Source organism: Podarcis liolepis (genome assembly GCF_965112155.1).
Source record: "Podarcis liolepis genome assembly, chromosome: 7".
Taxonomy (NCBI): domain Eukaryota; kingdom Metazoa; phylum Chordata; class Lepidosauria; order Squamata; family Lacertidae; genus Podarcis; species Podarcis liolepis.
In genome coordinates this window covers 83,239,138-83,263,416 of record NC_139561.1, presented here as the reverse complement: position 1 = coordinate 83,263,416, position 24,279 = coordinate 83,239,138, and the positions used below count along the sequence as shown (strand labels likewise).

The window sequence follows — 24,279 nt, the reverse complement described above, 5'->3', positions numbered from 1 at the left end:
AGCCCCCCCCCCCCAGCTCCCAACTCCCCATAGAAGCACCCGCAATGGCTTAACTTCCCCCGCTCTCCTCAGACCACTTTCCCAAGAAACTTTCCCAAGAATTTGTTACTCACTGTTCTCTCCCGTCACCATTCAGGCAGTCTCCAAGTTGAAGTTCGTTGGGAGGTTGGCTTGGCTGGGAGGGGGCGCGCCGGGGAATTGAGGTGGTGAGGGGTTTGGGGTATTATTATTTTTTGCCCGGGGTGGGGGGAGGTTTGCTTCTTGAAAATGAAATCAGAATAGTTAGCTTTTTCTGGAGAGGGTGAATCAAGAGTTTTGGAGGGGGGTTGGGGGGAAGAGACAAAAGTAGAGGGAGGAAGGAAGGAAGGAAGGAAGGAAGGAAGGAAGGAAGGGAGAGAGAGAGAGAAGAGGAAAGGGAAGAAGATCGCCTTTTGGAAGAAGGGAAGGAGCCTGGCAGGGAGAGGAGAGACGAGACAAGCAAAAGAAAAGAGGGGAAAGAGAGAGCGAGAGAGAAAGAGAGCGTGGGATGTGGGATGAAGAGAAGGAATTGAAGAGACAGGAGGAGGTGAAGCCTCTACGTGTGTGACTGAGAGGCAGAGGAAGCCAAGGGATGAATCAGAAAGTGGCGAGGTGTGTCGGGAGAAGGGAGGAAGGAGGAAAGGAGAAATGGAGGGTGGCCGAGGGAAGGAAAGAAGGGAGCAGGCGGGCGAGAGGGAAGGTGGCTGTGCGATCGGGGAAACTGCGAAGTGTCTCGCTGGTGGTGTGTTGCTGCTGCTGGTGCTGCTGCTGCTGCTGGTGCTGCTGGTGTGTCTCTTACAAACGCGTCTTTCCCCGTCGATAGCAGGGGAGGGAGAGAGAGAGCCGAGGCAGAAGCGAGGGGGAAAATATATGTAGGCTACGCCAGTGCTTCGGATCGATGGAATATAATTTTCCTCAAACTCGGAAAATAAAGTTCATAGCTGATCAAATTTGAAAACAGATGTCGAATCGCGACTCTAAATAAGATTCGATCCTTCTGAATGGACTGTGGATAATATTTGGCCGGGCACTTGATGAAAATGACTGATTTCATTTAGACAGAGAGAGGGGCTGGGAGCCACCAACCTGTTTGCAGAAAATGGGATTTGTGTGTGTGCGTGTGTGTGTATCAAGGCCCCCCCTTTTCCAATTCTGACCCCCCTCTCCCTCTCCTCCTTTCCCCTCAAATTTTGATGGATGGCTTTAGGGACCTGAGCATGCGCCCCTTCCTCCAGAGGGGAGTTGTGTTAGAAAAGTCCCACTTGAGACACAGGCAGATTTGTGTAGCCTTTTGTAGGCGTTTTAGTCCCCCCCCCGGCCTCGGCACTTCCCCACACCCCCCAGAATTGGGCAGCTGGGGGGTGGTTGTGGGGTCCTCTGTTTCCATCAAGAAATGGCACAAGCCTCTCTCTCTCTCTCTTTCACATACACACACACGATATTTAAACACAGCACTGTCAGTGACACCGATTCACCAAAGACCTTGGAGACAGAAAGTTCCCAAATGGTAGCAGAGCTGAAGCCTGACATCTGTATTTAATACCTAAGCTTTCCTGAAGCGATGCTGCATAAAAGTGCTCCTGAGCATGTGCAGAGTGCCTCCTCCCCCACCCTGAGACCACAGCTTGTTTCTTAAGAAGCAGGCCTTCCTGGCTTGGCTTTGAGTCAGATTTCAACCCCACACTCTCTGTGTCTTTTTCTTTCTTTAAGAAATGAAGCCTCTCCCCCCCCCCTCTCTCCTTTAAGAGCCCAATCCCATGCCTGTTTACTCGGAAGTAAGTCCCACTGGGTTCAATAGGGATGACTTCTTCAGGAAATGGAGCACGTGTCTGCAAACCTAGGCCCACCTAACCAGGGAGCAAAAGCCCCATGGAGCTCAATGGGATTGACCTCTGGGGCAGCGCTGCTGCAGAAGTTAGGATGGCGAATTTGGCCCAGTCCCTCTGCTTGCCTCCACGGGAAGCTCTTTCCAAGTGTCTCTTGGACACCAAGACCCAATATATTTAACCTCCCTCTTTTAAACTGGGAAGGTTCCCTCAGTGAGGGTGTGTGTGTGTGTGTGTGTGTGTGTGTGCACGCGCGCACGTTGTGGCACACGTCCCACCTCAGCACCAACAAGCAGCAATACACACTCTCACAATACAAATAGTCCAGAATAGTAGGTTCTCTCTCTCCTTTTTTCCCCCCTTCTCTCTCTCTCTCTCTCTTTTTTTTTTTTTTTTTTTTTTGCACTCCCTGCTTGCAATAACAATTAAATATCGACCGCTTTCCCACTCCAGAGGGTGCTGGAGAAACTGCCAACTGCACCCAAGGTATTTTCTCTCGCGCTGTGCGCCTATATATATATATATATATATATATACACACACACACAAACACACACACCTCCTTTCCTTTTTTTAAAGACCTGGGCTTGGCTAAATTGGTGGGAATCTAAGGGAGGAAGGCTGAGGGGAAATTTATGTGCAAAAGCTTTCCAAGATAGCAAAGCAAGCGTCAAATGTGTGTGTGAGAGAGGGGGGGTGGGGAGGAGGAGGAGGAGAAGAAGAAGAAAATCCTTCGCAGGGGATAGAGAGGGTGGAGGAGAAACAAAAGAGTAACAGTCCCATAGACAGAAGACTCGAGTCTTTGGGTGAGGAAGGAGCCGTGAGGGGACCATAGAAGGAAAGGAAGGAAGGAAGGAAGGAGGTGGCGGGAAAAGAAAGTCGAGAAAAGTCCAATTAAAGTCTAGTTAAGCCCTCAGAGCGCGTGGGCAGGCGCGAGCGCGGGAAAGTGAGTCTGCGCGCGAGGGAGAGGGAGAGCGCGCTAGGGAGGAAGGAGGGGGTGGCTGGGAGGGGGTCGCGCGTGTGAGAGGGAAATTGCGCGGGAAAAGGGCCCGCGCCAGAGAAAGGGACGTGGCTGTGGAGCAATGTTCGTGTGTGTGTGTGTGAGAGAGAGGCGTGCGTTAACGTCTGAGGGCAAGCCGCCGTGTGAGAGAAACACGAACGGATGCGCGAGCGCCAGCCGCGCTAGTGTGAGAGAGTTTTGTGGCGATGCGCGTCGGAGAAAGCATAGGGACTGTTTTTAAGAGGCGTGTGTGGTACATAGCTGTCAACGTTTCCCTTTTTTTAAAGGGAAATTTCCTTATTCCGAATAGGATTCCTCGCAAGAAAAGGGAAAAGTTGACAGCTATGGTGTGGTAGTATTAAGAGAGGACGCCATGTGAGGAAAATTCGTCGGTGACAGGACACGTGTGTGTGTGTGTTTGCGCGCACGCGCATCAGAGGACATGTGTGAGTGTGTAAGAGAGAGGGGGGGGGAACTGTTAGAGAGGTTATGTATGAGGGAAAAACCCCGATCAGAGGGAGTGTGTGTGTGCCAGGGAGGAACGTCCCTTTGAGAGGAGTGTGTTAGAAGTGTGCCAGAGGCGCACCCATATATGGGTGCGAGTGAGAGGGGGGAAATATGCGCGTGTGTAAATAGGAAAGAGAGTGAAGAAGGCGTCCTGAGGGGAAAGGAGCGTGTTGGGGGAAGATACTGAAGCCAGCCGGGCTGGTGGAGTGAGGGGGAAAGGCCTCTCGAAGAGCCGCGCTGAGCGTGCAAAGAAGCCCAAGCTGTGGCGCCTGCCAGAGGAAAGGGCAGGAGGGTCGCGACCGGTGCGCAGCTGAGAAAGTATTATGTGAGGGAAACTGCGCGCGCGCGCGTATGTGTAAGAGACGGGGGCAGTACGGGAGGCAAGAAATATGTGCGGGGGCAAAGGAAGTGTGAATGGAAGATCGCGAGTGTGTGTGTGTGTGTGCGTAGGAGGGAGCCAGGCTGAAAATGTTTTGAGGGCAGGTGGATAGGGAAGACTGCATAAGTTCTACCCCTGTTGGTGTGTGTTGTGTAGCTACACACACGCAGTTAGGGTTTACACACACACACACACACACAGAGAGAGAGAGAGAGAGAGAGAGAGAGAGAAAATGCTGACTGATTCATAGGTTTTCTTTACCAAGCCACAAACAGCCTTAATAAACAAAAAGAGCCTTCTCTCTCTCTCTCTCTCTCTCTCTCTCTCTCTCTCTCTCTCTCTCTCTCTCACACACACACACACACACACACACACACACAAACGCGCGCGCACAACAGCTGAACTGGGGCGGTGGAGAAGGTTGGATGTGTGTGTGAGAAGCAACACACACACACACACACACACACACACACGATTCATTTTGGATCTGGGTTATTGTGCTGAAGTTCCCTGATTTGCGAGTGTGCAGGGGATGGTTTGTGTGTTTCAAGAAAGATCTTTCCTTCTCCAGGGCGATCTGTTTGGGGTGGGGGGTTCAGGAAGATCTCGCCCCCCCCTTTCCACCCGGGGAGACTGCAGAGGGTGGTGGGGAACGGAGTCCGTGTGTGTGTTTTTGTATCTGTCTGGTCTCCTGGAATTATGAAAAATACCCACCATCGACACTGGACTTCAACTTCGATTAAGGCAGATAGGACATGACAGGCTCCGATCAATAGCAGGCCCGTCCTATAAAGTGTCAAGTAATGAATCAATTTCGACTAAATTTTCCATTTTTCAGGGGCCGTTCCGAGAGAGAAGAATATCCTCTTTTGTAAAGATATTATTATCGATTTCGGCGGCAATTTGACATCAGGGGTAGTTAATTCCACTCAGAATAAAATTGAAAACACTTGAGAGAGAAAAGAGAGAGAGAGAGAGAGAGAGAGAGACAAAGGAAGAGAAGGCGGGAGGGAAGGGGGGATAACCATGGGGAGAAAGGCTAGAAGGAGGAAAGGAGAGAGAGAAAGGAGAGAGGTGGACATTGGGATGAGTGGCGAGATAGACAGGCAGAGTGGAGGAAAAGAAAGGAAGGAAGGAAGGAAGGATGAGAGGAATAAAAGATGCTGCATAACGTGGATGGATATGGATGGATGGGCAGACCAGATGAGAGAGAGAGAGAGAGAGAGAGAGAGAGAGAGAGAGAGAGAGAGAGAGAGAGAAAGAAAGAAAGAAAGAAAGAAAGAAAGAAAGAAAGAAAGAAAGAAAGAAAGATTCTGATGGTTTTGGTGAATACTATATAGTCTATACCTATAGGGTGGGCTGAAAGAAGGATGGAATGGTAGGATAGAAACACTGAATATCGGATGAATGAAAGGATGGACTACATGGGGAAAGAAGGGCAACAATGAAAGCAATTGATGAGATGTTTCAGAGGCTGCTAAAAGCATAAGGGGTCAAGGGCTTTGGAATGGGAGAAAGTGTGTCAGCAACTAGGACAGAGGAGCGGCAACTAGTAACGAGTATTTTTCTATTTCATTATTATTTATCTGATTTCTTACCCGCCCTTCACCATGAGGGCTCAGGGTGGGTTGCAACAATTTAAGAATCCAGCCCTGAAAACTGTTAAAAGAGATTATAATCAGGAGACTAGGGTAGGTCCTTAAAGAAGAAGAAGAAAGCAGAATAAAGAGGTGTGTAGGGAGGTAATTCTGCACCGTTACCAATATCTCCTGCCAACTCTGAAAGAGAGTCATCTCCCTCACAGATTCATCTCCAGAAGCCCTCCCCCCAAACATCTGGCAATGGCCCAGTTCTTGTTTCTTTTGTGACAGGAAGTGTATCCAAAGCTGGTGGAGGGGAATGGCTGGCCGCCAGATGCTCCTGGACTACAACTCCCATCAGCCCCAGTCAGTGTGGTCATTGGCCAGGGATTGTGGGAGCTGTAGTCCAGCAACATGGGGAAGGTGACAGGTTCCCCATCTCTGATCCAGAGGTGCTGATAAAGGCCACCAGAAACCAAGACAAGCATTGGGTGGTGGGAGCCTTTCTGTGAATGCTTTTTCAGAACTCTACAGATGTTGGGATCCCTCTGAATGGTGCACTGAGAGATAAGAGGTACTGAATTGACCACAGGTCTGCCATGCTTCAGAGCATCCAGGATCACAGTTATTAGTCCCATCACTACCACATGTTAGAAATCTGACTCCATCCAGAGACTTGGCCAAGCACTACTTATGGCAGGGCAGATGTAGGAGCAATGTTCCATGCCTACCCTATCCTAAGGTTACCAGATGTCCCTGTTTCCCAGGGACAGTCACCGTATTTACAGCTTTCTCAGCATTCACGTGTACATAGTAAACAATAAGTGTCCCTGGATTCACTAAAAAAAATCTGGTAACCTTACCCTATGCTGGAGGGGAGGAGGTTACTACCCCATGCTTTTAACAAAGCCCAGCTCACCTTCTCCTTATTTCTCTCAATAAATGAGAGGATTTCCTGCCTACCATTCCCTTTGCATGAAGAAAGGATGGGGAATCTGTGAACCTCCTCCAGTTATTGCTGAACCACAACTCCCAACAGCCTTGGCAAGCATGGCCAGTGATCAGGGAAGATGGGAGCTGTAACATCTGGAGGGCCACTGTTTTCTCACCCCAGCATAAACACTGGATGAAATAAATGTGAGCGCTGTGTGTGTGTGTGTGTGTGTGCATGCCTCAGGTTGGAAAAGGAAGCAACAAGGGACTTAATTCAACAAGGGAAAATTCAACATTTCTCTTCAAGGACCCTTTGGGGGAAAACAGAAAGGAAGGAGGGAGTGTGAGAATGTTAAATCCAGCTGCATAGCAGAACTGTTTGTGGGCTGCCTCTGACTCTTCCTAAACAAGCATTAGTAGTACTCACGTTGGGGAAAGTTAACATGACGTGGCACTTGAGAGTGTGAAGCAGGGGTGGCCTATGTTGTACCCTCCAGATCATCTCCTACCATCCCCAATATCCAGGGATGATGGGATTTGTAGTCCTGAACACCCATAGGGCACCTTGTTGCCCCCCCCTTGGCATGAATGTGTGAGGCAGAGATTTATGCAGGAATTTGTGACGGATGGGATGTGTACATGGCCTTGATGGGTGAACACAGTTGATTTGGCACAGTGTGTGTTGAAATGGAAAAGGATGAGATTCACAGAGTTTGTACACTATAATGTTCACCATGCTCTACCCCAGTGGGATGGGGTGGTAGAGCACACTGGTTATAAAGAGGTCTAGTAAACAGCATTTATCATGATGTGCTTCTGCCTGTTAAAAGTGATTTGTGCATAGAGTAAGATATATAGACAGATGTACATATTTTAAAACAATAACACCTAACTGTGCGCAAGAGTACATTTACACAGGACTTTGTTTGTGCACAATACATAGGAGCTTCAAAAATGTGCATTTGTATAGAAAGTGTGCCGTATAAATGGGGAAATATGTGAGTGACAATAAGAGCCCATACATGAGAAAGTGCGCACAGAATGGAATGTGCATATGAACATGCAATGTTGTGGGAATATTGTGGTGGATGTGATTAATGGTATGAGTATATTTGCTATCAAAGCTCTGAGTGTGCGTTCAGGTGCTGATGTCTATCTGCTGGCTTACTTACCTATCTCTATGAAGGACAGGTTGTGCAGGACGTAAGTGTAAGAATGGACACAACAAAGTCTGTTGCTATTGAATGTTGCCTCTGGTCTTAGAGAGAGAGTACAAAGAGTGTGTGTGCGCAGGAGTGTACACACACAGACAAGAGTGGGTTGTTGTTGTTTGGTGGCTTTGTCCATAGGGATCATTGTAAGAATTCTCTCTGGATCTACTCACAGCTAGCCAGGCGTGCAATAGGAAACCTCCCCATTTATCACAGGGACAAGTCATGCTACATAAGCTTTCCCCAGCCACAATGTGGGAGGAAGGCTATTTAACCCCACCCGGGGGGGGGGCATGATGCATGTGGTCATTCTCTGAGTGTGTACACACACACACACACACACACACACACACACACACACACAAAAACACGGGGTGTTCGAGAACAGAAACACATAACTGCTAGGGCAACCCCTTGCTCACACAGCTATAGGGTTATGACTGCTGCTTGATGTTCTGCTCGCCTTCAGGGTAGGAAATCCCACTTATACTATGGCCTTGCCCAACACTATCAATGGCTACTGGCCACAGCTGGAGGCAGAATTTAGTTGGAAACTCATAGAATCATAGAGTTGGAATAGACCACAAGGGCCATCGAGTCCAACCCCCTGCCAAGCAGGAAACCCCACCAGAGCACTCCTGACATATGGTTGTCAAGCCTCTGCTTAAAGACCTCCAAAGTAGGAGACTCCACCACACTCCTTGGCAGCAAATTCCACTGTTGAACAGCTCTTACTGTCAGGAAGTTCTTCCTAATGTTTAGGTGGAATCTTCTTTCTTGTAGTTTGGATCCATTGCTCCGTGTCTGCTTCTCTGGAGCAGCAGAAAACAACCTTTCTCCCTCCTCCATATGACATCCTTTTATATATTTGAACATGGCTATCATATCACCCCTTAACCTCCTCTTCTCCAGGCTAAACATGCCCAGCTCCCTTAGCCGTTCCTCATAAGGCATCGTTTCCAGGCCTTTGACCATTTTGGTTGCCCTCCTCTGGACACGTTCCAGTTCGTCAGTGTCCTTCCTGAACTGTGGTGCCCAGAACTGGACACAGTACTCCAGGTGAGGTCTGACCAGAGCAGAATACAGTGGCACTATTACTTCCCTTGATCTAGATGCTATACTCCTATCAATGCAGCCCAGAATTGCATTGGCTTTTTTAGCTGCCGCGTCACACTGTTGGCTCATGTCAAGTTTGTGGTCAACCAAGACTCCTAGATCCTTTTCACATGTACTGCTCTCAAGCCAGGTGTCACCCATCTTGTATTTGTGCCTCTCGGTTTTTTTGCCCAAGTGCAATACTTTACATTTCTCCCTGTTAAAGTTCATCTTGTTTGTTTTGGCCCAGTTCTCTAATCTTTCAAGGTTGTTTTGAAGTGTGATCCTGTCCTCTTGGGTGTTAGCCACCCCTCCCAGTTTGGTGTCATCTGCAAATTTGATCAACTCTTCCAAATTTGATCAACTCTTCCAACTCTGCAAATTTGATCAACTCTTCCAAACCCAGGAAGGCCCCCAGAAGCAACTTTAGCCCACACCACTTAAAAAACCGGGTCTAGTAGATCCGATTTGAGACTCAAAATTGATTAATTTTGTTGTTGTGTATATTTCAACAATCACAAGGGGTTTTTTTGAGTCGGTAGCACAGATGCTGTAAACAACCCCACTGAAAAAGATAACAGTGGTTACCCCAGACCTCGTTGCTGGTCATGAAGGGGTCCACATAACAGTACAAGCTTCAGAGCCCCCAAATGTAGGTCCACCACATCTGACACCAGCACATCTTCTGCATACAGAAGGTGCCATGTTCCACCTCCGGCATTCCCAGGAAGTACTGGAAAAGATTTTCCAGAACCTTGGAGAGCGGCTGCCAGTGCACTGTGGACGCAATACTAAGTTGATGGAGCATCAGTCTGAGTAAGGCAGCTTCCAGTGTCTTTGGAAGGTCAGAGCAACCTCCAGCTTGAAGACCACTGAAGTAAGAGACATTGCTAACACCCTGAAGTTCTGTTTCCAGGGAGCTGTAGACATAATTCTCTACGCATAGTTTTAGAAACAGCCCATTTTTCCAGGCCTATCAGAATCCTGTGGGGTTGCCTTCTGGATATGATGTAGTTGCCGGGCTTAGCTGGTGAGAGAAAAGCGCACTCCAAGCTGTGCATGCTCTGCAAACATTTTATACGTCAATTCTATGTCGAGGTAGCTCAAATTCTGTGCAGAACAAAAACCAGGTTGCAAACTTCACGAATTGACAGAATGGACACGATTTTGCATGGTTTATTCAGATTGCACCATTCAGTGGGAAGGGCAAAGAGCAGAGCACTGCAGCCTCGCTTCTTGGCCAACACCAAGATGAACCTTCGACTGCTAGATTCATCAAGTATAGCTCGCACACTGCCGGGCCCATCTTTGCAGCCATGAAAACTAGAAACATGTTTTTTGTTTAAACGAATGGTGCAGTTTTCAGGAAGCGGAAATTTTCACAATCCCCTATTCCGCTTTTGAGGAGCAGGTTGCAACTACTTAGCCCAGAACATGCCAGTCCAGTGATGGCTGGTGCCTATTGAAGTTGGTAGGGTGGCAGGGGTGCCAACTCTAGGGGGCGGAAGGGGCTTCGGCCCCCTCAATATTTGTGGAGAGGGGGCCAAGCTCCCCAAAAGTTGAGAGGGTTGCAATCCCCCACTGCTGCTGGGAGAGCTCTCATGTGCTGGGCAGTTTGAGTGCACCCTCCCCAGCCCCCACCACGTGAGTGCTGGTGTGCCAGGCAGGGAGGATGCGTCACATGGAGCTGGGTCCCCTCATTGTGGTGGGCAAGTCGGTGAACGTGTAGGGTGGCCCACTGGCCGAAAGATAGCAATGGTAGATTCATTGCTACCTTCCTTTTTACAGAATCCCACAAGGTGCAACACTGAGGAAGCAGAAAGCCTGGGCTCGCCCCCTGGACTGATCGTAAGTAGGCAGGCAGACAGGTGGGGGCTAGCTTTGGGCTGACTGCGGTTGGTAGGGCAGAAGAAGAAGAAGAAGAGTTTGGATTTGATATCCCGCCTTTCACTCCCCTTCAGGAGTCTCAAAGCGGCTAACATTCTCCTTTCCCTTCCTCCCCCACAACAAACACTCTGTGAGGTGAGTGGGGCTGAGAGACTTCACAGAAGTGTGACTGGCCCAAGGTCACCCAGCAGCTGCATGTGGAGGAGTGGAGACACGAACCCGGTTTCCCAGATTACATGACTACCGCTCTTAACCACTACACCACACTGGCTCTCTGCCCCATTTCCCAAGAGTCCAGCCTCCACTGACGCTGCCTATGTTTATCATGTTGTCATATATTCTAGGCACTGAGAACTGGTCTAGGGGGCTGAGCCCTAGCTCAAATTACGTCCCACCTTCATTCTTCCACACATGCACGTAAGGAGGTGTGGAAAGCTTAATCTTGGTTCACCGATTGGTTCCCAGAAAGAGAGGGGAAACCAGCCTGCACCATAGGAAACTAGAAAGAAGAAAAAGGAAAAATATAAAAAACAAATGATAGCGTGCACCAGTATTACTCGTATAGGTTCCCATTTCTTTCTCTGAATATGGGCTAAATGTCTTCCTCAGGTTGGACAGAACTGGCTAGATCATGTTGGAAAGAAAGGATATGAAGACCAGTGGTGAAGTGGAGCAGCAACTGGGTGTTTGTGTGAGAATAGTTCAAAGGCTTTTAAAGAGCAAGGGCAACAACATCGCCTGGCAGAGTAACTGATGACGTTTCCTTGCTCTGGCAAGTATACTGAGGTTTCACGTTTTTACTGTTTGTGACAGATTAGAATAAAGGAAGATGGAAAATGAGTCAAGTACTGTAATAAAGAAGAGAACGGCTTCTTCTTTCCTTTGACGGGGTTCCTACTTCATGCCAGCAATACTTATTTGCGAGATGGTTTGCATTTCTGATTAGAAGCTAAATGTTGCATTTCAGATGGCTGAAGATCTTTTGCTAATGCTCAATGTGTTTAATCAGGTGAAGCTATGCTGTCAAAAAGTAAGCACTGAGTTCAACGGAGCTTATTTCCAGGCAACTGTGTAGGATTGCAATCATGCTATGTAAGTGATAAAGAATGATATCCTAATTCTGCCCCCCCCCCCCAGCATGTTTCTGGACCATCACTGGGGACATGGCTAGGAAGGCTGCAATTAGAAGCTCCTGAACGTCAAAATTTACCACTACAACACTGATTGGAGGTAATATCTTCCAGGAAGGAACTCGATGGCTCCAAAATGAGCAGAGAGAAGTTGATCAAGAGAATCCTTTTTTTTTTGGGGGGGGGACATTGTGCATGGTTGGTGCCATCAAAAACATAACTCTTTTTACAGAGCAATACTCATGAACTCAAAGGTGCTTGCCTTGGTCGATCCTGTTGTACATTCAGGTCAGCCACAGAGTTTCCCCCCAAAAATGGAATCCACTTATTGTGACCACCTCACCCCCAGCTTCCTAATCAATACTTTAGATGTAATCAATTGCCAAAATCAAATTAGGTATAATCATTTTTTTTCCAGCTAGACCACTGGCCCATGTAAACTAGGTGTATCTGCTCTAACTTGAAACAGCTGTTCCAAGCTTTCAGGCAGAAATCTTTCTCATTCTTGCTAGCTGAGCCCCTTTAACCAGAAATGCAAGAACTTGAATATTGGAGACATTCCCCTATTTGCAATTGGTATCCTCTGGCACAGAGTGGTACTGTTAGGGTAGGAATTTAGGCCAGAAGTTCCAGAAGGGGGACCCCAAAGTCAGCAGAGCTGGCTTGCCACATTTTGAGGTATGCAGAGTATTACAAATTACCATATTGGGTTTGTGTGCCGTTGTTGCTGCTGCAAGACTGATAAATTCAGAGTTTAGAATTACCTAAGCTGACCATTGTGGGACGCAGGTGGCGCTATGGGTTAAACCACAGAGCCTAGGACTTGCCGATCAGAAGGTTGGTGGTTTGAATCCCCGTGACGGGGTGAGCTCCCGTTGCTCGGTCCCTGCTCCTGCCAACCTAGCAGTTTGAAAGCACGTCAAAGTGCAAGTAGATAAATAGGTACCACTCTGGCAGGAAGGTAAACGGCATTTCCGTGCGCTGCTCTGGTTTGCCAGAAGCGGCTTAGTCATGCTGGCCACATGACCCGGAAGCTGTACACTGGCTCCCTCGGCCAATAAAGCGAAATGAGCACCGCAACCCCAGAGTCGGCCACGACTGGGCCTAACGGTCAGGGGTCCCTTTACCTTTAAGCTGACCATTGGCACAACAAAAGAGGGGAGCAGAGGCTAGCAGCCTAAAGTCCGTTGTCCATAACCAGTCCACTTCTGAAACCATTGCCGACACTGTATAGCAGCTCAGCCATAAGTCAGAAAGGAAAAGCTGTCATCACGCTGGATACAATCTAGAGGACGGAAGGGGATTTGTGGTGCTCCAGATATCATTTGACTACAACTCCCATCACCCCCAACCATTGGGACTGATGGGAGCTGGAACCCAACGGCTGGAGAGCCACATGTCTCATTTACAGTGACTACCCCTAAAAGATATTCCAGATAACTTCAGTCGGGGGTGGGGAAGGGAAGGTGAAAGATAGGAATATGAAGTGGTCATGAAAAGGCTTGGGGTCTCCCCAGGCACTTCTCACCACCTGGGAACACGTGTAAACAGAAACTGGTAAGAGTTCAGATATTTCATGTACCAATGAAATAGGACGTTGCTGCCTGCCATTGTTTGGGCTGCAGGGTTCCAGGTGGCGTGAGTCCAGTAGAGGTGGATGGAAGGACCTCTTTAAAATGTGCAGAGCATCCTCTGGCAATTCATGCCCTCCAGCCTCTGTCGAATTCCGCCCGTCTGCTAAGCAGGGTCTGGCAGGGTCGATGCTTGGGTGAAGAAGCTACGACTGCTAAAGAGAGGTCTGGGTGGTTCACTGCATGAGGCTCTCCCATTAGAGTTAATACGGTTCCTCAAGGTCTCTTGGGTATTGCCTGGTTCTTAGAAAGGAGCAGAATGGGTAGCTCAGTAGGATAAACAGATTGCTGCTGCCCTCCAAACTCCTCCTCCGCCCCATGGAATCCAACCACCCGGATTCAGTTCTTAGGGTTTGCTTTTGTTTTTGTTTCGCAAGGGGAGTGGAGGAATAGTTTCTAGAGGTTAAAGCTGGAATGTGGGTAGCTAGTGAGCGGAAGAAGGATTTCTGGGCTGCAGGGGTATTTCTGAGTACATAAAGGTTTGGGGGTACAAGCTCACAGTACAGATTTGCTTAAATTTATTGAGGGCTTCTGGGCAAATTAAGAATGGTGGGTGACTGGCAATGTAAGTTTTGCTAGGAGGATAGGGTCAGGAAAAAGAGGTGCCCCAAATAAATTTTAAGGAACAAAGGCTGCTATTCTAAGCACACCTACCTGGGAGTTCTCTTAGTGTCTCATTTCTCCAATCTTAAATACAGCTTTGCCACATTTCTGCAGCATTTTTTTAAAAAGGGAAAATACTCAGGCAAATTTATCAGCACTTTAGTGCAAATTTGTCTTAATAAATGTGCCTGTATGTATGCATACTTTCGCAAAATGAATGTTCCTAATCTAATGTATTATTTAATGTTATAGGTGTGGATACATGCATTTTTATTCCCCTAATATATGCATTTTTGTGCACATTACTTGGCTGGAGAAGTGTGAATTTCAAAGAAGGGCTGTGCTTCAGTTCACATATTGCTTCAGAAAGTGAGAGTTATGTAAGTTTGCCTTTATATATGAACTGAATGAAATTTCTCCCTCATCCCTACCTGGGAGCATCTCCTATTTAACTTAGTAAGACCTGTATGGCAAGGGTAGATAAAGAGGAACCTCCAAGCTTCCTAGACTGTCCTTCTTGTGCTGAGCTGTCCTCATTTCCTACTTACACTGGGGGGAGTGGAGACATATTTGCATCCCTCTCCTGCTGAAGACAAAGAGCAAGGAGGCTCTTAGTATCTCCACCTTAATAAGCTAAAACTAGGATCTTGCCCCCCTTCATGGATCACTGCCTTGTCATGGTGAAGGGGCTTGAATAACTCCAAGAAGCTCCAAGCTATGCCGTGCAGGGCCACCCAAGACGGACAGGTCATAGTCAAGAGTTTAGACTAAATGTGATCCGCCTGGAGAAGGAACTGGCAACCACTCCAGTATTTTGCCAAGAAAACTCCATGGACATAAAAAAGAGAAGCTTTGAGAAGAAAGTGAGAGCTTCCAAGGCATGCTCTGGTTCATGGGGTCACGGAGAGTCAAACACAACTAAGACGACTAAACAGCAACAGGATCTTGCCTATCAAATTTGTATTTCCTTTAACAAACTTAGTTTTCTTATTCTCCAAACTTTGGATCTAGTCTGATTATATTCTGGGTAAAGAGTGCTGAACAATGACGTTCAGTTAAGCTTCCAAATTTAAAACCAAACACCAACATATGGTAATTCTTGGTTGCTAATAGTTCATAACAGCGCTTCTCAAGCTTTCTGCATGGACTTCCCTGCTTCTCTGCTGAACGATCTCTGTGCATTTGTCACAGAACCACAATGCCTTGCAGAGGATATGGGGTCATACACAGAGCGTACACAGTTCATTCGGGTCATCAGTTAGGCCTACTGGTAGGGCCTGCTCCAAGTTTGAGGGGTCCCTCGGCAAAGTACTCTCTAGTGGAGACCCCACTCTGTTGGTGGGTCTCCATCTGTGGACTTGTCTGGTCACAGGAGCAACAACAAACAGCTGTAAGAGACACCATTTAGATTGCCCACAATGCTCTGGATTCTTGTCACAATGGGGAGCAGTGTACAAAATTAAAATGATGGCTCATAGACTCCATTGCTCAGCACAGAGAGCCCAAGGCAAGGTTGAGTAAAGGTGATGGGTACTGATTCTAAGCCTGCCTGTTGGGTTGCACCATTGTTCCACATGAACCAAGCATTGTTGAGCTCTAGAATTATGTAAAGGTGTTTGTGCTGGCCCGATACAACAGTCCAGCACATCCACTGCTTCACCTGCAGATGTAAAGGAGAAGCAGAGCTGTGTATCACCAGCTTGTTGCAGACAACGTACTCCAAAACTTTGGATAACCCCACTCGGTGTTTTTATGTAGAGGTCCAAGATGATGGGCCTTCGGCTTGATCTGGCAGAGTTCTTAAGTTCTTTAAAGAGGGACAAAACATAAATGGGACCATTTCTTTCATAAAACGTTACAGCAGGAAGTTAGAGGACAAGCGCTGATTGTAAACGAGGCAGTATAACCACCCCAAAACTTTTCCAGGAGTGAACCGCCTTGAAAGGAGGATCACGTATAAACACCCCAATATCACCTTGTGCACAAACCATCGTGAATGCACAATAAAAACGACCCCTTGTGGGGAGGGGGCTTTCAGTGTCTAGGACTCATGAGCTGGCTAGAGGTAGATAATGGCTCTAGGGAATGATCAGATGAAGAAAGGGGAAACTTCTCCCCATGGCCACCCCCAAGCAGCACCCATGGTTTGGTGTACACACAAAACGCCAATGGGTGTTTTGTTTGCAAAGCAGCCCTTTCCTGACAAAGACATTGCTGCCCTTGCGGGGCGGGAGGGAAGGATTGCTGGGAGATTTCCTCTGGCACCCCCAGCTCCATCAGCATGCCGAGGTTTGGGGTCATTCCCAGGGGCGCGAGGGTGTTAGACAAGGCTGGAAACAAGGGCCCACAGCCGTTGCCTCTCTAACCGGTTGCGCTAGAGGGGTCAGAGGACTTTGCAATATCTCAGACTGCAATCACCACGCTATTTGCCTGTCACCATGGCCATCAAGCCCAGCTATCAACACGGCAATTGCCTTTCTCTGTCTCTATGTTTCCATATCGCTCCATTTCCCCCCCTTCCTTTCTTCTCTGATCCCCCTCCCCAATCCTTCTTCCCTTCACTCTGTCTCCCGGGTGCCATAATTCCATCCACCAGCATGTCTCCTGTGTCTTTCTCTCTATCAGCTGTGAAAATTCTGTCTGCCTCCCCTTTTCAATTGGGCATGATGTGCCCATGGGGCAGGGGCAGGGGAATAGGCTCAGGGTGAAGGGGGCGGGGGACCAGGGAGAGAGAAGACTCACACACAAACACATAATAGGTGTTCCTTAAACTACCTGCTACCTACCTGCACAGACAATGATAATGTATTTGCCAGAGGAAATCTGGAACCAAGAAGCAGTGCCAGCACAAGTTACCAATGGTTGTGATCCGGTTTAAAGTCAGCAATGCTTCTGAATGCTGGTTGCTGGAAGCTGTAGGAGGGGAGAGGGCTCTTGTGGTCGGATCCTGATTTCTGGTTTCCCACAAGGGCACCTGGTTGGCCACTGTGAGAACAGGATACTGGATTAGATGGGCCATTGGCATCATCCAGCAGGCTCATCACATGTGCTTATCAAGTGGCGCCATTTTCTTGGGCAGTACCATTTCTGGCAGCAGCTAAAATGGGCTGGTGTACATTTTAGGTGGGGAGACTCCCTATGCCAGAGTTAGGAAACTTGTTACCCTCTCTATGTTTGCAGGACTACAACTCCCATCATCCCTGACCACTTGCCACGCTGTCTGGGGCTGATGGGAATTGTAGTCCAAAATAATCCGGAAGACCCTAGGTTCCCCATCCATGCCATACGCAGAGAACACAGTTTTTACCCTGACATGTTCCCTTTCTATGCTCAGGGATTTTCTTCTCTTTCATGAGGAGATAATTCAGATATGAAGCTTGAAGTTGTATCCAGTAAAAAGCTTTACCGCTAGGTATCTTGAATCGCATAAGGTAGCCATCAGGCCTTACAGGATTTCCCCCCTACAGTGAAGTGACCTACTCTTCCTTAACAGCTGACATATCCATCAACACAGCTCTAGATTAGTCCAGCAGAGGTTGTTGTCTATGCTAACAGCAAGTGACTGAAGGCAGATGCCTGTTATCAAGGCTAGTCTAGAGTTTATGCAGCTATCAGTGGCGCTCACACAGTCCCCCCCCCCATGTCTTAGCAATGCCTCTCAGCACCTTGTTCCCCATACCCTCACAGGCCTTTGCCGATGCAGAAGCAAGGAGAGCTGGGATCAGTCCTCAAGCTCAGGATTTGAAGCAGCTCCACTAGGAAGAAACATGCTTGAAACATTATCCAGCCCTTTAGCATCTTCGAGCCTTTGCACACAGCCAAGGTGCATGCTGGGAATTAGGTAAAGGTAAAGGGACCCCTGACCATTAGGTCCAGTCGTGACCGACTCTGGAGTTGAGGCGCTCATCTCGCTTTATTGGCCGAGGGAGCTGGTGTACAGCTTCCGGGTCATGTGGCCAGCATGACAAAGCCGCTTCTGGAGAACCAGAGCAGCACACGGAAACGCCGTTTACCTTCCCACCGGAGCGGTACCTATTTATCTACTTGCACTGGCGTGCTAGGTTGGCAGGAGCAGGGACCGAGCAATGGGAGCTCACCCTGTCATGGGGATTCAAACCACCGACCTTCTGATTGGCAAGCCCTAGGCTCTGTGGTTTAACCCACAGCACCACCCACGTCCCTTATGATGGGAATTAGGGATGGGCAAAAAGTAAGTGTGTGGAACCTGCAGATGGGTGTGAAGGAAGAGAAGGGAGGGAGGGAGGGAGGGAGGGAGGGAGGGAGGGAGAGAGAGAGAGAGAGAGAGAGAGAGAGAGAGAGAGAGAGAAAGAAAGAAAGAAAGAAAGAAAGAAAGAAAGAAAGAAAGAAAGAAAGAAAGAAAGAAAGAAAGAAGGAAGGAAGGAAGGAAGGAAGGAAGGAAGGAAGGAAGGAAGGAAGGAAGGAAGGAAGGAAAGAAAGAAAGAAAGAAAGAAAGAAAGAAAGAAAGAAAGAAAGAAAGAAAGAAAGAAAGAAAGAAAGAAAGAAAGAAAGAAAGAAAGAAAGAAGCAGTAGCATAGAACAGCTTGACAGAAAGGGAGAGAAGCGGGGTTTTGCGTCAGGTGCTGCTCACTACAGGCAGATGACCTGCAAAGGAATTCGGCCCTTGCCTGGACAGAAAAAAAAGTTCCCCACTTCTCTGTTAAAGCTTGTGACTCATTTAGTGGTTTTATGTCCTGTTTTCCAACGAAACAAATGCATTTCATCATCGAAAATTCTTCCCACCTGTCCAGAACTTGACATGTTTCAATTGGGATGAAGTTTCATTGCATGCCCTTCTTTTTCGATTTTTGGCATGTGTGTTCAGCCCAATCTTTGGAAATGCGGTCCTGAAACCATGCTTGCGTACAAAACGTGTGCATGCTGCAAGTTGTAGTTGCAGGTTCATACTGCATCCTATGGGGCTTGGGGGCAACGCTGGCGAGCATCTAGGGAAGGACAAGTGAAGCCATTCCACACACCTGACGCATACAAACACATAGAAGAACATAAACAATGTGCATGCAGATGTGAGCAGCTACCAAAGACTGTTATCTGTGCTCTTAAAACTCACAGCCAGGGATGAGCACTGGGTCCACATGCTCAACCGAGTGTGCGGGATAATTCATTAATTGTCACATTTATATCCTCCCTCTCCACTTTTTCATCACAACGACCCTGTGAAGTAGGTTAGGCTGAGATGCAGCGACTGGCCCAGCAGCGTAGCTAGGGGGGTGGGCAGGGCACACTGGGTGCCACTTACTCAGGGGGCGGCACTTACCACGGGGCCTGCGGTTGAGGGGGAGGTGGCGGGCAGACTCCATGCAGGCTCTGCCCAGAGCACCCTGCCCCGCCCCCATGTACGGCTTGCCCCGCCCCCGGGAGCCAGAGCGCCTAGCTATGCCACTGGACTGCCCCCAAGTGGCCTTCGTGGTTGAGTCAGGATTTGAACCCCAGTTCTCCACGTCCTATTCCAGCACTCTAACCCAGGGGTAGGCAACCTAAGGCCCGTGAGCCGGATGCGGCCCGTTTCCTTCTCAATCTGGCCCATAGACTGTCCAGGAATCAGCATGTTTTTACATGAGTAGAATGTGTCCTTTTATTTAAAATGCATCTCTGGGTTATTTGTGGGGCCTGCCTGGTGTTTTTACATGAGTAGAATGTGTGCGTTTACAGTGGTACCTCAGGTTAAGTACTTAATTCATTCCGGAGGTCCGTTCTTAACCTGAAACTGTTCTTAACCTGAAGCACCACTTTAGCTAATGGGGCCTCCTGCTGCTGCTGCACGATTTCTGTTCTCATCCTGAAGCAAAGTTCATAACCCGAGGTACTATTTCTGGCTGAGCGGAGTCTGTAATCTGAAGCGTATGTAACCTGAAGCGTATGTAACCCGAGGTACTACTGTATTTAAAATGCATCTCTGTGTTATTTGTGGGGCATAGGAATTCATTCAATTTTTTCTTCAAAATATAGTCCGGCCCACTACATGGTCTGAGGGACAGTGGACTGGCCCATGGCTGAAAAAGGTGGCTGACCTCTGCAAGTCTAGCCGGTAGTCCGCACAGACTCTTATGTACCTCTGTGTGGTACTTGGCAGGGGTTAATACTGTGGCTTGCACAGGAGAGTATCTGCCTCATTTCAGACCCTGGGTTTGGCACATCTGTTGCAAGTAAGAGTAGGCCTTGCCAAGGCAATTAGGTAAAGGTTAACCTATTGCAAAAAAAAATAAAAGAAGGAAAGGCAGGAGGAAAATTACATGGGTGGAGCCTACTCAGATAATGCACACTAAATTGGATTATTGTAACTGAAAACCAATAAAAATTATTATCAAAAAATAAAAATAAATGCCCACTAAACAGCCTACTCCATGTGGATGCAGGTGGAGATCACGCAAGCAGAAACTTGTCGTTTTGCCCCACTGGATGTAGGACATACAGGTGTGAAGCAGCATCAAGAAACAGAAAGTCAAATTGCAATACGGTCTTCTTTTGTGTTGCATCTGTTTGAGCTGCATGAGCACTGGGGTGATCTATATTGCTACGATATAGAAGCAATGCGGCCGCGAGCTGCTGCTAGCTTGGAAGCAAAACATAATGGGAATGTTGGGACTGTTCCGTGGGAAACAGAGGGACAGTCTGTTCACAGTGCAAAGCACCGGAATTAGCTCAGAGTGTAATATGAGCTGTACAGGAAGTACAGGCGGAGTTTCTCTCTCGGCTGCTGGAGTTTGAAGAGAGCAGACGTGTTTTCTGTAACGCTGCAAAGACAGAAATAAAGGCATGTAAATACGTTTCTGTCTATCTCTTTCCCCTGCCTGGAGGGGGGGGGGCAGGAAAGAGTGGTGTGTTCTTCTCACGCTGAGAAGGATCGCCTATCACGACCTAGCCTGTATTCTGCCGGGAAATGCAGACAGGGAGGTCAACCGGAGATCAAGCCGGGTGCCTGGAGAGTGGCCAGTTTCTCCTGATAAAGGCTTGATTCCCAACATATATGTGTCTGTGTCAATGTATGCTCCTGTCTTTGCATACCTTGCTGTTGACAGCTGGTGCTGGAAGGGAGGAGCCAGGAAGTAAAGAACTGCCTAACTCCTGGGTAGAGCTCCAGAGACACCATCGCCATCATACCTGGGACATATGACTTGCCCCCTAGGAATCCTGGGAATTGTAGTTTCATAGAAATGTAATTCCCAACACTCTTAACCAATTACAGTTCCCAAGATTTGGGAGGGTAGAGTCACATGCTTTAAATGTATGGTGTGGATGGGCCCTGAGGCTGTGTATACAGCGGTATACTCTTCGGGTTACATACGCTTCAGGTTACATACACTTCAGGTTACAGACTCTGCTAACCCAGAAATAGTGTTTCAGGTTAAGAACTTTGCTTCAGGATGAGAACAGAAATTGTGCTCCGGTGCGGCGGCAGCAGGAGGCCCCATTAGCTAAAGTGGTGCTTCAGGTTAAGAACAGTTTCAAGTTAAGAACGGACCTCTGGAACGAAATAAGTTCTTAACCTGAGGTATCACAGTACACCATATGTTTGAAGCAAATTTAAGGCACGCCCCCTGCAAGAATCACGGGAGCTGTAGTTTATTCCTCACAGTGCTACAGTTCCCAACATCCTTAACAAATTTCCAGGATTCCTGGGGGAGGGGTGCTTTAACTGGTTTGTATTGTATTAAGTGTTGGTTCTATGAAAAAAAAAAGATGTAAGAAGAAAATTCCTGGATGCCAAGATCCCCAGCAGAGATTTAAAATCACAAATTATGCAGCAAAGTAAAGCATGGAAACATAGACTGTTAGACCTTTAAAATATGCCCTTGAGAGTTCTGAAACTTCCCTCTTCCCCTAGCATAGAAAAAGACCACACATTTGGTAAGTTAAAATGGTTTACTTACAAACTCTCCAAAGATCAGATTCATGTGCTGTTCCATAAAGCTTTCAGAAAAAGTTGCACAGGTAGTAAAATTTGGCTTAGTTACAGTGGTGAAAGTTCTTAAATTATTCATAGAGGAACTCAAGAGTGGTTTGAGAGAGCCATGTAGCTAAGCTAGCTCCTCTCCACAAGCGGACCTTCTCAAGTAGACTGAAGGAAAACAAAGTTTTGATTGTATAGTTCCTCCCAGGGCGAGCTAAGCCTGTCAGGACAGCTTACTCTATGGTCTTAACCCCTTCATGCATTAATTAGATTTAAGCATGGTTATATGAGGCTGGTTATCCTGCAGTGAGTTCCACAGAGTGTAATTTATGTACCGGTACCTAAAGGGGATGCGGGTGGCGCTGTGGGTAAAAGCCTCAGCGCCTAGGGCTTGCCGATCAAAAGGTCGGCGGTTCAAATCCCCGTGGCGGGGTGCGCTCCCGTTGCCCGGTCCCAGCGCCTGCCAACCTAGCAGTTCGAAAGCACCTCCGTGTGCAAGTAGATAAATAGGGACCGCTTACTGGCGGGAAGGTAAACGGCGTTTCCGTGTGCTGCGCTGGCTCGCCAGATGCGGCTTTGTCACGCTGGCCACGTGACCCGGAAGTGTCTCCGGACAGCGCTGGCCCCCAGCCTCTTAAGTGAGATGGGCGCACAACCCTAGAGTCTGTCAAGACTGGCCCGTACGGGCAGGGGTACCTTTACCTTTACCTAAAGTTAGTCATGCCCATCCATTTCAATGGGTCTACTCTGAGCAGGACTAACATCTGATACATACAACCCAATGTATGGTGTGCACATAGCCTATGTTCTGCTTAAAAAGTCACTCTTAATTCATTCAGCCTCTATACTCTCCATTCCAACCCTATTAATCTCTTAAAGGGAGCACCTCAGGGACAGAAGCATCTGCATTTAGGGAAATTGCTGTAAGGTCCTCCGAGTTCACAGGAAAGAGTGAGATATGCATAAAGCTAATAAACAAACGTCGTGCGTTCCTGTGCTGACCAACCTCAAAGGAAATGGAACAAACATGTGGACTGACTTTTCGTGCATCTGACTGAGGGCTTATCCACACCTCTGCTTGCCCTGCCTCTTTCCCCCAGGGAAACCCGCTCTTTGGGACTGAACTGGAACAAACAGCAATTGGGTTTTCAGTGGATTGCCATTTGTTCCGATTTAGCGCTAAAGAGCTGGTTTTCTGGAGGAAAGTGGCAGAGCGAAGGCAAAACTGCTTGGATCGCTCGGACCCATGTCTAGAAAGTGTGGGACAAGCGGAAACCCGCTCAAATGCATACCTAGAAAGCACAGGGCCAGCAGAAGTGTGGATGAGCTCTCAGAATCATCTGTTCTGCCTGGCATCAGCTCTCAGGGCCAGCCCTAGTAAAGGTAAAGGGACCCCTGACCATTAGGTCCAGTTGTGACCGACTCTGGGGTTGCAGCACTCACCCCGCTTTATTGGCCAAGGGAGCTGGTGTACAGCTTCCGGGTCATGTGGCCAGCAAGACTAAGCCGCTTCTGGCGAACCTGAGCAGCGCACGGAAACGCTGTTTGCCTTCCCACTGGAGTGGTACCTATTTATCTACTTGCACTTTGACGTGCTTTCGAACTGCTAGGTTGGCAGGAGCAGGGACCGAGCAACGGGAGCTCACCCCGTCACGGGGATTCAAACCGGCGACCTTCTGATCGGCAAGTCCTAGGCTCTGTGGTTTAACCCACAGCGCCACCCGCATCCCTCAGGGCCAGCCCTACCATCAGGCAAAATGAGGCAGCTGCCTCAGCCACCAGGTGTAAGAGGGAAGTGGTGACGGCAGCTCCATTGCCACCAGCCATCCTGAGTCTCCTAACTTCCTAGCCATTCCTATTCTTCTGAGTCCCGAGGGCAGCAATTTACATTATTGGAGCTTGGTCTTCATCAAACAACCACAGGTTGGTGAAAGACATAAAACAATTTCAACCAAAACAGTAGGTGGAGCCAGAGCCAATGTCGGCATAGCCAACTAAGGACAATTAATTGGTCCTTTCGCTTCCTCCCTGCTGCCCTCCTGCAAGGGCAACACTTGCAAGTTTTGACAATTTATATACTGCTTGGTTACAATTGTTTCTAAATGGTGTACAAGAAACCTAATGCAACAGAAACAAAGATCACTTGACTGTCTATTGCAGGGAAAATAACTCAAAAGTTACGTGTTTCTAGGATAAGGAAGACCTGGAACACTTCTATGGTGTTTTGTAATATTTCATTTCTTATGTGTCAAATGCAGATAGGCAAAACTCTTTCCCTTACCAAATAATGAAATTTGGCTTTCATTATGTGTTTGCTGCTTTTAATCTCGCCCCCGCGTATTATCCACTATCTCATTTATTTGGAAAATATAACCTTTGCACTGCTCGTATGTCTCTCAACTTGGATTAAGATCTTTTCTGTTTTTTGCATTTTTGACTTTGCATTGTATACAAAATATAATAATACAACTTTAGTTTTTTTAAAAAAAACAACAACACAAATTTCTCTGTGTGCAAGGAACTCAGCAACAACAAAAAACAGAAAGAAA

At 47.9% G+C, this 24,279-nt stretch overlaps 1 protein-coding gene and 1 long non-coding RNA gene across 3 annotated transcripts in view; one reads left to right on the top strand and one right to left on the bottom strand.

The window, feature by feature from the left end:
* Positions 1–24,279, bottom strand: part of ERFL (ETS repressor factor like) — a 159,883-nt gene that overhangs the window by 76,867 nt on the left and 58,737 nt on the right. The window contains exon 1 of one of the 2 annotated variants that reach the window (XM_083515934.1): positions 114–1,310. The exons of the other annotated variant lie outside the window; for it this stretch is intronic. The gene's annotated coding sequence lies outside the window, so the exon portion shown is untranslated. Of the gene's footprint in view, positions 1–113; positions 1,311–24,279 lie in introns of those variants that run through there. 2 annotated transcript variants of the gene reach the window in all.
* Positions 2,866–11,471, top strand: LOC310711022. The gene is made up of 3 exons (XR_014528338.1): positions 2,866–5,460; positions 10,338–10,397; positions 11,046–11,471. It is a non-coding gene; the product is annotated as an uncharacterized lncRNA (long non-coding RNA).